This window comes from Plecotus auritus, assembly GCF_963455305.1.
Source record: "Plecotus auritus genome assembly, chromosome: 5".
In the NCBI taxonomy this organism is placed as follows: Eukaryota; Metazoa; Chordata; class Mammalia; order Chiroptera; family Vespertilionidae; genus Plecotus; species Plecotus auritus.
The window spans coordinates 53107667-53123930 of NC_137776.1; the positions used below are offsets into that span (position 1 = coordinate 53107667).

Below are 16264 nucleotides of genomic sequence, written 5' to 3' on the forward strand. Positions count from 1 at the left end.
ATTCTGACTAGTGACTTCTCACACACTCCTACTACCTTACATCACAATTTCAGGAAACTTTATCTTCAGAAATAGTAATTTTTGGCTGAGCCATCAAATGTATCCAAACCAAGGAGTGACTTTTCAGATAACAAGATGGGTCCTACCTAAGTTGGACTCCAGTAAAATTAATGATTTAAGAAAATAGTACTAATCAGGGGATTTTCATAGAGCAATAATTTATATATAATTTTAATAAATCACAGGATATCTCACTTTATTGGGGCAAAGACTAGTCTTATTCTTAATTCTCATCATGGTTTTCCTTAATTCAATATACAGTATAAATAATATATATACTGGCAGCAGTTGATACTTGGGGGTATTTTTTATCAATCAAATTATCCACATGCAAATTTAAGGAAAAAATGTTTCAAATAAATCTACATTGAAGATTTTAGTGGTTAAAATAATGAAGCACTTATAAAAGTCATTTTATATAATGCTATAAAATCCATTCCTGCCCTTAGTTGTAATGAATGACAATAGCAAATAATAGTGGCTTATCATTTACTGAATGTTTATTATAAGCTGAGCACTATGCTAAACATTTTATTTGTATTATCTCCTTACAAAGAAATCTATTGGATGGGTATTATTATTATCCCCATTTTACAGATGATTCTTAGGATAGAATATGATAGAGATAAGATTCAAGCCTATGTGGTCACACTCGATTACATATCAGTACTTCTAACTAAAAGCATGTGAAGTGCCTGCCACTCCATAGTTTTCATAAATTAAGATAAATTTATATTTGTATAGATATTTATTAGTACCCCATCTTGTTCTAGAATGGAGTTTAAGTACCTCTCAAAAATACCTATGTAGTAGATTGTATTTATGGTACAAAGTTGTCACTCTTCCCTGTATCCACGCCCTTTGCTATGTGGTGTTACAGTTTATCTCACTAAAGAGTGAAATAAATTCATTTCCCACCCTCGAATCTGAGCGTGGCCATGTGTCTTGCTTTGGCAATTCGAGTGTGGCAAAAGGCTCTACATACCAATCCTGAGGCAAGGCTGAAAGAGAGCATGCAGGTCTCCACTTAGTGTCTTGTGCCTGAGAACATGAAAACATGCCTAGGCTAGCCTCCCGGATGCCGAGCCACCTGTCCATTAAAACTAAGCTGTCCAAAGTTTCCCAGTGGAGGCCCGTCTAAATAAGCCCAGATTAGTTATATCAAGCCGACAACTTGCAGATGTGTAAGTCCAGCCCACATCAGCATAGCTACCTATCCAACTCCCAGTAAACTGACTATGGCAATAAATTCTGAAAGTTGGATGCCAGTGAAATTTTTTTACTGTGTGTTATGTATTATTATTTTGGTCATAAATAACGGACAGAAAATAGCACAAGTTTCATTAAACAAGACTTGGAGTGCTCACTCTATTTAAGACACGATTGTAGGTGCTAAGGCTACAGTGGTAATCAAGAAACAAGGTCCCTGCTCTATGCAGAGATCATGTTCTACAGAGGGGCACAGAGGAACACATGTGCACAAGATACTTTCAGATAGTGAAAAGTGCATGAAGAAAATCAAGCTAAAGGGAAGAGTGGGTAAAGGGGAAGCAGGGAGTTGGGCAAAGCGGGGGGTGGGGGATGGGGACATCTGTAAGCAATAAAAAAGAAAATCAAGCCAGATGGTATAATGGAGACCAATTGGGAAATAGAAGAGTTGAGACATAAAGTGTGAGGTCAGGGAAAAGGGACATTTTGGTGTGGTGTCACTTTACTTTTGATTTGAGAAGATGACATTTAGGCTGGTACCATGCTTAAGAAGGCAGCCATGCTAAGATTTGAAGGTAAATCATTCCAGGCAGAAAAAATAGCAGTGTTAGACTCTGGGCTGCTGTTGTGGGTTGCATTGTGTCCTGCAAAAAGAAATGTTCAAGTCCTAACCCCTAGCACCTGTGCATGTGACCTTTAGAAATAGAGTCTTTATGTATGTAATCAAATTGAGATGAGGACATAATGAATTAGGCTGGGTTTATAAAGTTCTTATAGGAGGAGGGAAATTTGGACACACACACACACACACACACACACACACACACACACAGAGAACACCACGTGATAACAGAGACTAAATGATGCATTTATAGGCCAAGGAAACCCAAGAAATGTTGGCAACTATCAGAAGCCAAGAGAGAAGTCATGGAGTAACTAGATTCTCTCTCCAGAGCCTCTAGGAGGAATCAAACCTGCCCACACCTTGATTTCAGACTTCTGGCCTCCAGAATGGTGAGAGCATAAATGTCTGTTGTTCTAAAGCAACCAGTTTGTGATGGTTTGTCACAGCAGCTCCAGGAAAAGCATACAACTCAGAACAATGTGGGTGGATTCTAAAACCTGGAAAAAGACTCATCAACTTGAATATGGTGAGTGAGGAGGAGAGTATAGACAATGAAGTGAAAGGGACTGGCAGGGGCCCCATCACTTAGGGGTTTACAGGTTGTAATTATTTTACTGCACTATTTTTTATCGCTTCCTTATTGGTATATGCTGCTTGATGAAATATCTCACCATCATCAGCCCCACATTCACTTGTCTATTTCTTATTATTCTTTATTATTCCATTTGTTTAATAACTGAGTTTCTCTTTATCAGACATCCTTTAGCATTAAGGCATACAAATAAACAAAGTAGGTATATTCCCTTTGCACAGAGCTTTGGTTTTGTAGTTAGGCTAAAAATAATTAGACAATTAATTACAATTGTGTCAAGCATGATGAAAGGAAAGTTCAAAGCTAAGGCAGGGAAAACCTGACCCAGCCGTGGGAGTTGAAAATTGGCTTAAAGCTGAGAAGTAATGGATGAAAAGAGTTGGCTAAACAATGAATGGGAGTGTCCTTCCAATCAGACAGCTGCATGATCAAAGGCTCTTGAAATAAAGGAGTATTTCATGTCTCAGCAAACTAAAGAACACTTCTCTTTTCTCTCTTCTCTGGCTTTTTTTTCCTTCCTCTCTCCCTTCCTCTTTCTCTTCCCCTCCTTTGGTTGTTGATTTTTGTTTCCACTCAATAGAAGTAGAATAGCATCACTTACTCTTTGTGTAAAAGGTTATTTATTTAAGATAGGCCTCAGTATCCTTATTTGTTAAGCAGGTGTAATAAAAATACGTACCTTATGGATTGTAATGAGGATTTAATGTGATTGTGTGCCAATGCCTGGCATGCCATGAACACTCAAAATACAATCTATTACTCTATTTACTTATGTATTTATCATTGAGCATTAACTAAGTGTTTTATGTGCCAAGCCCAGTGTTAAGGTTTTTATATCGATGTGGTCTTATGTAATCCTCACAGACTCAGAAAGTCAGGTATCATTGTTCCCAGATGAGACAACTAGATCCTAGAGTGAGTAAAGAGCTTTCTCATACTAACACAACAAGCATCACCTGCTTTTAAATACTACAGTATGCTTCACCCTGTGATGTATTTGTTTATTTCTTCTTTTTAAAAATTGAAAAATGTTCTTTAATATTGACCCTAAACAGATTTGTCTAGCTTTGTTTAGATATAGAGATTTTTAACTAAATGTAGAAAAGAAAGATAAGATTGCATGACTCTACAGCTCATTACTAGTAATACTACAAAGCAAATCACTGGGAAAGGGATAGAAAGCAAATTGATTGATAAAAAGAATGTTAAAGGAAATAAATAGTCACATAAATCTGTCAAAATTGAGTCATTATGTTCTTAATTCCTGAGAAATACAATCCAGGTTGATGATACAGATCATTTTTCAAATATGTATAATATGGGAGACTTCCAAGAACTTGTAGGGTGGATCATTAAAAGCTACAATTAGCCAGTAGCCATCATTTCAGCCTTCTGTCGCCATCCCCTTCCTTCTCCAATTCCCATAAGGCTGATGCTTATCACATCCCCTAATGTAGGCTGATGGCCCAAGAGAACAGGAAAAGCAGTTGTATCAATTGGGCCTCAATTTATAGTTCATTGATGATCTAATTCAGATATATATTTTGGGAAGTGTCCATAAATAAGAAGTACATATGAATGGCTGAATATTCTAAGTGTATCCCCCTTTTTTTCAACAGTGCTATTGAAGCACAGTACATAATAAATTCTCTGATAAATACAATGAAGCAAAGATGGTATTTTAACAAATAGTGCTGGAAAAACTGGACATCCACATGCAAAAAAAGAGAATCTAGACATAGACCTAAGTCCTTCATAAAAATGAACTCAAAATAGATCACAGACCTTAATGTAAAGTGCAAAACAATAAAACTCTTATAGGAGAACACCCTAGATGACCTTGCATATGGTGATGATGTTTTAGATATATCAAAGACACAATCCATGAAAGAAAGAATTGATAAGTGGACTTCATTAAAGTTAAAAGTGCTGCTCTGTGAAAAACAATATCAGAGAATTAGAAGAAGAGTCACATAGTGGGAGGAAATATTTGCAAAAGACACATCTGATACATGACTGATATCCAAAATATAAAAAGAGCTCTTAAAACTCAACAATATGAAAACAAACAAAAAAAAAACTATTAAAAATGAGCCAAAAACCTTAATAGTCACCTCAGATATAGAGAAGGAGATACACAGATGGCAAATAAGTATATGAAAAGATGTTCCACAGCACATGGAGAATTAGGAAAATGCAAATTTAAACAACAATGAGATACCCCTACACACCTATTAGAATGACCAAAATGTGTAACACTGACAACACCAAATGCTCATGAAGATACAGACCAAAAGAAATTATCATACATTGTGGTGGAAGTGTAAAATGGTACAGTGACTTTGGTAGATGGTTTTGCAATTTCTTACAAAACTAAATATACTCTTAGCATATGACCCAGCAGTTATACTCCTTGGAATTTACCCAAAGAATTTGAAAACTTATGTCCGCATGAAAACCTGCACATGGATGTTTACAGCAGCTTTATTCACAATTGCCAAAACTTGGAAGCAACTAAGATGTCCTTCAGTGAATAATAAATAAAATGCCAGACAACAATGGACTATTATTCAGCGCCCCCCCCAAAAAAAACACCCCCCAAAAACAATCAAGCCATGAAAAAAGGCATGAAAGAAATTTAAATACATATTACTGTGAAAGAAGCCAGTCTGAAAAGGCTACATACTTTATTCTTCCAATAATATGACATCTGAAAAAGGCAAAACTGTGGAGACAATGAAATAATTAATGATTGCCAGGGGCGGAGAGGGAAAAGGCAGAGCACAGAGTATGTTTAGGGTAGTGAAGCTACTCTGTATGATATTATAGTGATGGAGAGGTGCCATTATACATTTGTCTAAACCAGTGGTCGGCAAACTCATTAGTCAACAGAGCCAAATATCAACAGTACAACGACTGAAATTTCTTTTGAGAGCCAAATTTTTTAAACTTAAACTTCTTCTAACGCCACTACTTCAAAATAGACTTGCCCAGGCCATGGTATTTTGTGGAAGAGCCACACTCAAGGGGCCAAAGAGCCGCATGTGGCTCGCAAGCCGCAGTGTGCCGACCACGGGTCTAAACCCATAGAATGTAAAACACCAAGACTGAATGCTAAGGTAAACTATGGACTTCAGATGATTATAATATGTGAATGTAGGTTCATCCTTGGGTTAAAAAAAAAAAATAATAATAAAAAGTACCATTCTGGTGAATGATGTTGATAATGGGGGAGGCTACGCATGTGTGGAGCGTGGGGATATATGAGAAGTCTCCGTACCTTCATCTCAATTTTATTGTAGAGTTAAAACTGCTCTAAAAAGAAGTTTTTTTTAAAAAGTAAAAGGTTTTTAGATTACCTTCTAAGACATTTGACTTATTTTGAACACCAGGTGGCAGCAGGTATAGCACTTATCAAAAATGAATGAGGAGGAAACTGATTTTGAACTGTACGTATGCAAATTAATGGTGTATACAGAGTGTCCACTGTCAGCACTGTGCTAGAATTTTTTGTACCGGGGTAGCTCTGAAGGAAACAGTCATAATCCAGTGAAGTAAAAAAAACTTCAAATTTGAGTCTATAACTTCTATTTAATTTTCTCATTTGATTATTTCTCTTCCAAAAGTGGCTATCATAGAGAAAATATACTAGTACATGTTGCTCACAAACAACAATGTTTCCATGAAAGAATGTTCTATTTAAATTTTACTTGGAAAGATGCATATATTCATATAAAAGAAACAAATCTAAAAGATCAGGGAAGAAAGGACCTTAAAATTAATTGAGCACAGACCTTCTAATTTATGAAGGAGAAAACTGGAATACACAGAGATTAGAATTCACACCTACTGGAAGCAGGTAATAATTGGTAGATCAGAAAATGGCTTCTGTACTCTTTCCACAGTACTATGAAGAGATTCCACTTCACCAACTTGTTTGTTTCAGTCAACAGTTTTGTTTGTGAATGAATCAACTATTGAGGGTTGAGCTTACTTTATGTTTATGTATTTTGTTCTACACTTACCAAATTTTATTTTCATAATTATAATGTGGTCTGGCTAATATTTTCTAAATACACATATTGTCTTTATTAGACATAGAATAGCCACTTCCCTCTAATGGTACTTACTTAAGCACACAGGCCCCAGAACCTGAGTACGTAAAATATAGAGTGAGCTTATTGGCTCTTCCGCATAGCTGGGTGGCCTTGGGCAAATTGTTTAATCCTTCATAGCTTAGTTTTGTTAGCTGGAAATATGGAATTATGATTTTATCTACCTGCAGGAGTTGTATCCTACCTAATAAAGATGGAATATACAAATTGACCATAACTCCGCAATAAGGAGGGAATATGCAAATTGACACGACAAGGCGAGAGGTGAAAGGAGGCTCCGGGCTGGAGCGAAGGCGGAGCCAGCAGCCAGGGGAAGGAAGGCCTATTCTTGCACGAATCTTCGTGCATCTGGCCTCTAGTGTATTAAATAAGTTACACAAGTAAAGTTTTAAAAATAATGCCTGGTACATATTAAAACTTCAATAGGCATTATTACTAATTGCACTGGCAAGAACCAAAATAATTGCAAGAGTTTAACCTAATTACATTTCAAAATTTTTTATAAAAACATATTGACCATTTGTTAAAAATATATTATTATTTGCCATTCAACCTGTCTTCACTACATTTTCACTTGATAATGCATTCTCAGAATATCATCATGTTTCTTGGAATAGTTAGGTAATTCAGATATCGCTAAATCAGGCCTCAAATTCAAAATTTACCATCTTATTCATTACTATATAAATACATCCTTTTAAGCTTTGTCGGAATAAATCTAGAGCAACTTTAAACTAAACTTTAGAAAGGTACTTTCCTTATAATGGGGCTAAAATAGCTTTCTATTTTAGCCCCATTTTTAGGAAAGTACCTTTCTAAAGACTCTACCCAATATTGCATGGGTGATGAGGCATTTCCACTTTGGCTGGCGGGGGGAATACAAATTATTTCTAGCCCTGTCTGAAATCCAGATTTTTTTTTTACTTGATGCATTCCATTAGTTTTTTCCCCTGGCCTTAGGTATTTTTATTTATTTCATTGTCTTCATATTACTGTCTATTTATCTCTCCTCCAGAAATGACTATAGTTTTAAAAAATGGAGCGGCAATTATGGAAAAGATAAAAGTGTAGATTTCCACAGTACCACAGAGTAAAATAAAATTCTTTATTCCTGTTATGATTTTGAAGTATAACATTAGTTTCAACATGTAAACATCTCCACTTCTTTCTACCCAAGTTATAGGTGATCTTTGTGAATAGTCTTAGGAATTTATTGGTTCAACCAGGTATTTTATCAGCCTCCCATAATTCAAAACTATCCTTTAGCTTTCTCGCTGGCACCATCTACTTATGTCTACATTTGACACGATCATTTAGTGTTTGGTGAATTCTCAGAGGTGTTTAGTATAATATTCAATGAAAGACTCAGTCTTTTTCTTGATTTAAACAGAAACAAAAAATCTCAAAAGAGCAATAAAAGCACAGACAACATAGACTAAAAGTAACCGATTACAAATGCTTGGGAGAATAAGAATGGCACATAAAATAAATAGGTGGAAGGTAAATAATATTCGGGGATGAAAGAGAAATGGGAAGATAATGAACAATATACATCATGCTTTGCCAATGAGCTCAAAGGCAAAATCTTACAAGGGGTACTTAAGGTAGACCTAGGAGGTTTTCTCTTTGAAACTTTTAAAAAGAACTTAGGTATATTGAGGATGTATTTGTGAATATACTCTTATGGTGGAAAAATCCTATATAATAAAGAGTTAAGCCGAAACCGGTTTGGCTCAGTGGATAGAGCGTCGGCCTGCGGACTCAAGGGTCCCAGGTTCGATTCCGGTCAAGGACATGTACCTTGGTTGCGGGCACATCCCCAGTAGGGGGCGTGCAGGAGGCAGCTGATCGATGTTTCTCTCTCATCGATGTTTCTAGCTCTCTATCCCTCTCCCTTCCTCTCTGTATAAAAATCAATAAAATATATTTTTTAAAAAAAAGAGTTAATATGCAAATGGTTGTCACACCCTCGTGCTGGGATGGGGGTACCTGAGGCCATGTTCCCTACCCCGGCACTGGGGCCAGGGAACCTGAGGCCACACCCCCCCGCCCTAGCGTCAGGCCAGGGGACCTGAGGCTGCGCTGGGGGACCTAAAGCCACGTCCCCCACCTGGTACAAGGCCAGGGAACCTGAGGCTGCACCCCCTACCTGGCAGGGCTTGATGGGGGACCTGAGGCTGTGCACCCCACCTGATGGGGCTTGATGGGGGTGGGGCCGACCGGGTCTGGGTCTCGCATGATTTCGAGGCACACGCAGGTGGGCGCAGGGACTTGACTCTGGGTCCCATGGCGTGCCCCAGACTCTGACAGGAGGGAGATTTTCATATACATTTTACTAATTTTCTTTCATCTCTGACACTTCTATTATAGAGAAAGGGCAAATAGCAATATTAAAATGTTTCCTCTAATTAATTCCCTTTTAATATGCATGAATTTCGTGCACCGGGCCACTAGTATATATAATAAATAAATACATGTAAACATATTATATATATGTAACAAAAATACACACTCATTGGCAAAGCAGGATATATACTATTCATTATTTTCTTAGTGACAGGGGGAAGAGACAAAAAATTCCTTTCCCATCACACAGATGGAAAGTAATTTTTGTCCAGTGTTAAAAATTGCTATACTTGCCATGGCTGGGTGGCTCAGTTGGTTGGAGCATTCTTCTCCATAACCAGAAAGTTGTGGGTTCAATTCCGAGTCAGGGCACATACCTAGGTTGTGGGTTCCATACCCTGTCAGGGCTCATACAGGAGGCAACCAATTGATGTTTCTCTCTCACATCAGTGCTTCTTTCTCTATCTCTCAAAAAAAAAATCAATAAAAACTTATCCTTGGGTTAGGTTTTTGAATAATTGCTATACTTCATTAAAACGATCCCAATATTCCTTCACTATCCCATGGTATTTTCTGAATAGTGCTATATGATATTAACTACCAAAGGTGACCCCAAGTTTCCTGTAATAATTCCATATGGTGCCATCATTTATCAATTCATCTTGGATCTATTTTTGTCTTAATTTTGCATTATTTCTAGGAATAACAAATCCAATAAGCTCACTATATTTCATAATATAGTAATTTGATTTGTTCTTGAGTGAGTATTTTGGAATTTATTGATCAAATCTGTGCTAATCATCTTAATAAATTTTATAATTTTAGAGCCATTGATGATTTTTTAGTTCTCTTAATCAGCTAGAGTCTTTAGGTTCTAATTTATCTGCTTAAGAGAAAATATAACATAGATGTGAAATCCCGTGGATTCTAATTATTCTGTGTCATATGGATTTTTCCCTGATAGAAAGGAGATCAGATGTCAGACAGCTGTAAGAGAAAGGGTTGATTGTGCTCATGTTACTTCTCAGAGACAACTGAGTTGAAGGCTATCTTGAGGGTCTCAAGAAAACAAAATGGCAATGATTGCATCTCATCAAAAAGGCTGTCATTGCTGATACAGTTGAACTCTTCTTATGTCTGCAACCAATCAAGGAGGAGAAGGTGACTTACATTGAGAATTACTAGTATCCCCAAGTGACCAAGTTCACCCTTCAGTGGAGAACCTCAGAAACTGAAAGTTCCTTCCTTCCCTAGCACATCTTTCACATCAAGAATATAAGGTCCAAAAGCCTACAGCAAACCTCATGAGCTCAATAAGCATCAATGAAGGGTAAATCCTCGGGCTTGAAATCCTGTGTTTACCACACTTGAAATCCTGTGTGGATAAGTACCATGTCCACAATAGAAGGTGTGGGCACAAATAACACTAGAGCTGCAAATGCCCATCACTCAGGTTTCTACTGCGAAGTGATCTGCCCCTTTTAAAAGCCTAAATCCAGAAATCCACTCTACCCCAAAGTAACCCTTGATTTTTCTCCTTGGTGGAAATTTACAATTTCTCTTTGAGAAAGAGAATTCAGTCCTGTTCCCATCAATCTTCCTCCCAGCAGGCAGCTGTAGAAAACTCTCTCTCTCTCTGATTTAAAAAAGATTTCTTTTCACAGTCGCACCTACCCAGCTCAAACTCACAACCCCTTATGACCCATGGTGCTCTGAGAAAGCAGCCTCTCCCCCATGTCTCCCTCTCCACCATGACGACCTGACTCCTCACTCCACCTTAGAAAAAAAAAGTATAATTCTTTGCCTGCCTGGAAGACTCGGCAACCCGATCGATCGATTATAAAAAAGAAAAGAAAAATCGTAGCCTAGACACTGTCTTGCGCGCCACCGCCGGTCTCTGCGGGCAAAGCCCCAGGGAAGAAACTGATTCTAGTCTCCAATCCTCAGAGCCCAGGGCCATGGCCATGGGTCCCCACCTCCTCTGCAGGGGAGTTCTCCGGCTCCCCGCCAAGCCCCGCTAAGTGACTTCTCCGAAACGTTAGCAGATTCTGCTGAGCAGGGAGGGAGGGAGGGGTGATGGGGCTGGGGGAGAGGGAAGGGAAGGGCTCTTCTGACAGTTGGACACACACACACACACACACACACGCACACACACACGCACATACATGCACACAAGTACACGCGCGCGCGCGCGCGCACACACACACACACACACACACGCGCCCCACCTCACCCCACCCCGTAGGGTAGCTGTAAATGAGAGGTTGCGACCCCTCCTCTGCCTCCTACTTGGCACAGAGTGGAAGGGCTACAGCTTCGCCACCGCCGCGCCGGGAGCTGGGTCCCGGCCCTACGCGCCCTGGGGAGTGGAGCGCAGGAGGGAGGGTGGGACAGGTCTGCGAAGGGGCGGATGGAGAGGGAGGGCGGGGCCCGCGTGGGGCGGGGCTGCAGGCCTGGGCGCGCCCGGAAGGAGGGGCGCAGGGGTGGTGCGGGCCCTGCCAGCGCTCCCGCAGCGGGTGTCTGCTTTCCAATTCTTCCGCTCGGCTGGCCGGGGCTGGGCTGGCTTGGGTGCAGGCGGCTAGTGGCGGCGGGCGCACGCTGGGCAACAGGAGCCTAAAGAACAAGGGTGGAGCAGCAGCGGAGGGAACGCCGCGGGAGCGAGGAAGGGTCCCTGAAGCCCGCGCCCTTCCTGGGGCCAGGTTCTGCGGGGGGACTGGTGGGCATGACCGGCGGGCAAGGTTGCAAGTAAGTGCCTTTTCTCTTGCTCCTCTGGTGTTGGTGGCAGGGAAGCCACCGGTGTCGCCAGTGCTCTCCTCAGCCGCCACACCCACCTGTGTCCATATTCGCATCTCTCGGCTTTGGCCACCCGGTGTTAAGCCTCCTGGAAAGTAGAGCGGGGGAAGCTGGGCGGTGTGCGGGCGGGGACCGCCCAATATTGGGGGCTAGAGGAGCTGAGAAGGCTGGGGAGGCAACTGTTTCCACTGCAGCGCCGGTCCTTTGCGGGTTTTGACCTTGTGAGTTTGCTGCCAGGTTCTGAAATGTGGAAAGGGCAAGACACCTGATGGTTTTTTCTTCCTGTTGATGCTAGCAGAGTTGTTGGATGGGTTTCGGTTCCAGGGACAGGTCTTTTCTTTATGAGCAAAAAAATAAAGAGTTCTATGTCCCATTGGCTAAGGTGAGAACCAGCAGCTGATAGATACTACCTGAGGGACAGGGAAGAAATGCCACAACCCTGGGGGGCACACAAACAAATAATTGACAAGACTGCTTAGCCCCAGTTCTCCACGCAGCTTGTTTTTCAAATGATTATGCCTTTTATAGTGAAATTCAGATAAGGTTCAGAATCACTTTAACTTTTTATCCACTTCAACAGAAACCGATATTTACTTTGGGGCGGGGGGGGGGGGGGCGGGGGCGGAGAATAGGTACTTTCGTTACTTGTAGTAAGGCAATTCAAAGATCAAAACAAGATTCCGAAACAAGAAAATGTAATGACAACTTTGTGATTATTTAATTCATTATTTTAGTGTTTTTTAATTATTACAGCTGCAGCTCTCCCAGTAATTTATATCTCCTTTGAAGCGAAGAGCAATTTTATGAGAGAATAGTAGGGGAGTTTTTAAAAAGCTCAGTTCAATAAGATAAAGACCAAATCAATATGAGCTTTTAAAATAATGGTGGATTTTCAGTGGCTGAGTGTGAGTTGGGGGTTAAGTTCTTTTCGAAAACACCGACTCTTAATGTTCTTTTCTATTTCTATTGCTGTTTTTCCTTCTTTCTTTTGGTATTTTAACATATATTTTCATGATTTTTGCTTTAACATAAATATAGTCTGTCTAAAAATAATATGCAAACCAAATCCAATTATTAAGTAGTCCTTTTCATTGAATCTTCTAATTACTTTTTTCATTATTTTTTTTAAATTAGAGTTCACTTTCTTAGGATTTTAAAAAATATCTTGATTATTTGAAAGCTAGTCTATTTTGATCCCTGTGTATGGAATTATCATGATTGTTAGAATACTGCTTACAACAAAGTGCTAGACAAAATAAGGCATTAGATGTAATGGAGGCTGTGCCCTCCATTTAGGAAACTGATAATAGCTTTACTTAAGGTCAATTTTTTGTATTTTGTAGGTGTTAAAAATACCTGGCTACTAGAGGTTCCCTTTTGGAAGTGAACCACTGTGCAGTCATGGGATACAGTGACATATTTTTACAGAGGGTGGGTACACAATATGCCATGATTCTTATGGTGCAGGGCAGGGCTCACCGGTACCTGGTGCTTCTATGGAAGAAAGATGAGTCAGGTCTGGCTCTCTCCCAAGGGCATTCTGGTGCCTCCTTGTGTCTCCTGGGACTCAGAGATAATCTTGGGAGTTCTCCTGTCTCAGTGCTTGTGTTTTTGCTACCTGTGGCTGAGATGTGTTTTGGCAGCAGAGAAAAAGTAAGAAATTCAGAGGTGGAATCAGAGGGATCCTATCCAACTTTTTATTAAGACCAACCCGTTTTCTCTGTGGCAAGGACAAAACAATAGAGTCTTACATTTTTGCATGAATAATGAATACTAATATTTATCTACTATCTATTCCACTTAGATATGTGGAAGAAAGTGTGAAGTGCTGAAAGGATTTATACGCTACTTTTCTAACCTTGCAAAGGAGCTAAATGTTTACAAATGTGTATGGGCCGTTCTAAATGTCATGATAGTAATAGCATGATTTTTCCTAAAACTCTGTTATAGATTCTTTCCCACATCCCATCATTTGAATAAATGACTCAACCATCCACCAAGTGTTGATTGCTCTCTTTTCCTCATGATGGCATTTCACCCCTAACCAGGCCATATTTAGATCTATCAATCTTATTATCCAGACACGCTTCTATTCAATTATACTTCTCAGATGTATCTCTTCCACTCTGTTATCTGTATCTCTCCTGCCACCAAATTAGTTTAGGCCATCGTCATAATTTACTCAGGTTCCTGCTACAGCCTTTATAGTTTGTTCTACTTCCATAGATTTTTCCTCCTGCAAGTAACTCTTAATAATAAGCAATGATGCCTCTTCTTAAAAATATTCATTGACTCATGACTGCATCGATATGAATAAATGCAGAAACACAGAAACAGATCAACCGCAAATTCCTTCTGTTAACATGCAGCTCACTCTGTGATATGACCCCTTCTCTACAACCTCACTGAACCCATCTCCCTCTCATTTATATGCTCCAGCCAGCCATACTGGTCTTTTACTACCTGGACCATGTGGAGAAATTTCCTAAGGCGTTTTCAAATGCTGTTCTTAGAGCCTGGACTATTCCTTTCTCTCTTTGAATGGCTAGCTCCTTCTAAGCCTCAGCTCAAAGGCCTCTTCCTCAGATCATTCTGGATCACCTTGTCAAAAGTAGGTTGTCATCTGTTAGTTTCTATCTTGGTACCTGGTTTGTTTCCTTCACAGTGCTGATTATACAGCATGCGGATATTTTGTGGATTTGGACAATGCATGTTTCATAGTGCAGGACTTTATTGTTGAGTTAGCTTCCAGTACAGTGCCTGGCATGAAGTAGTGAGGGAGGGTGTCCCCAGATATTTCAATACAAAGATATGACTTATTTCATCAGAGAGCACATCAATCCAGTAAATATATGCATTTCCTGTTGTTGAGAATCTGGTACGTTCACAGCCTTGTACTCTGATTTTGAATAGGTAAAATTAAAATATCCTGAGATGTATTCCTATCTTTAAGTAATTATTAGGCAATAACATGTTCAAAGGTAAGTAGATTATAATGTATTCTTAGGAAAGCAGTGACCACAACTGAATTAAAATGTATTTTAAAGAAAAATTGGAGTGCATAAGCCAATATGACTTTAGTATGAATGACTCCTAACATACAATGATGACTGTATTTGGTTTAAATCTGTATATTTTACCAAGAATTTAGGGTAAATTGGTAATTAATAAATTTAAAATATTTTTTGTAATAAAAATGAGCATCTGAGTAGGCTCAGCTGATGTAAATATGGTCAAGTGAGACTCAGGCTTAAGATTTGGTGCTCACATGATCCAAGTTGGTGTTTACTCCAGGCTCAAGGGGCAAATTATCTCTCAAATTCAATTGTTCACTAAGAAAGGCTCTGAGAGACACTGTGGGCTAATCCAGGAAGATCCATGACTATTATTTGGCGCCAGAGGAGGGACTTCAAACTGCATGCTGGCTAATGATAGCATCATATTTATACACACATTCACAAAACTTTGTGTGGCAATAAAACCTCAATTATTTTTTTTTTGAGACTACACCTAAGGATAAACCAAAAAGTAGTTTTGCTACTAATATTTGGTTGAAAGTTTTGCTTGCAAGTAGGTGACCAGCATTGATTCATGATATTGTTTTCATTTTGGGGAGTTTGGGGTCAAGAATTTGGCAATCATGTCTCTTCCGAAGGACTAAAAGTATTTTATGAATTGTCACCAGGGATTTTGTCAAATGTGCTATTAAGATGGCACATCATGGTTGTTGTAATGTTTTGGAGTGCATCTGTGTACTAATTGAAGATGGCCCTCTGTTTTACATACCACAGTCCACTAATTTATTATTACACAGGGTATTATAGCTTCCTTCTTCAGAACTATGAAAATCAGATTGCCATTTAAGATGGCAAGGTCATACTAAAGGACACTATAAGACTATCTAAAAATAATTTTCACATGAGGATTTATGGAAGAGCATTCACCGAATGTGAGATACGAAAGAACAGTTTTGGTGTCTCGCCATCCTGCACAAAGAAATTTCTTCATTGGAGGTTTAACTTACTTCTCTGTATATCTGGAAGGAAATGGCTTTAGGCGACAGGGAAAGCCTCAGCTTTTGGCAGCTAAAGTCGGAATAAAGTTTGGAGGAATGAAACTTGGATGGTGAGGAAAAATGCCAGGCCGTGGTGAAGAAGGAAGGGAGAAGGGAACCCTGGAACAGTGCCAATAAAGAATCGCCACACCCCTCCCGGAGCTGCGGGCTTGGACGCGGAGTCTGCGCCATCTTGATCCGGAAAGTGGAGCTTATCTGAAGCCTGAGAATCCACAACGGCGGCACCCCAGGAACAGCTGCGAGCCCCAGAACAACGCTCCCCAACTGGCGCAAGCACACGGGTTCAGAGAAGCTCTACACTCCACCACGGAAAGGTCAGATTTCGCCTGGGATAAGGTGAGGTCTCTGGTCCCGGCGGGAGAGAGGAACGCGCGTTTTGCGGGAGCTGGAGGACCAGGGAAGTCTGTGCCTAGAAAAATCCGTGGCTGTAGGGGCTGGCGTGATCTGTG

At 39.9% G+C, this 16264-nt stretch overlaps 1 protein-coding gene across 1 annotated transcript in view; it reads left to right on the forward strand.

The window, feature by feature from the left end:
* The first annotated feature begins 11388 nt into the window (after positions 1 to 11388).
* SCN9A (sodium voltage-gated channel alpha subunit 9) overlaps positions 11389 to 16264 on the forward strand; it is a 158969-nt gene continuing 154093 nt past the window's right edge. The window contains exon 1 of the mRNA XM_080667299.1: positions 11389 to 11692. The gene's annotated coding sequence lies outside the window, so the exon portion shown is untranslated. The remainder of the gene's footprint in view (positions 11693 to 16264) is intronic.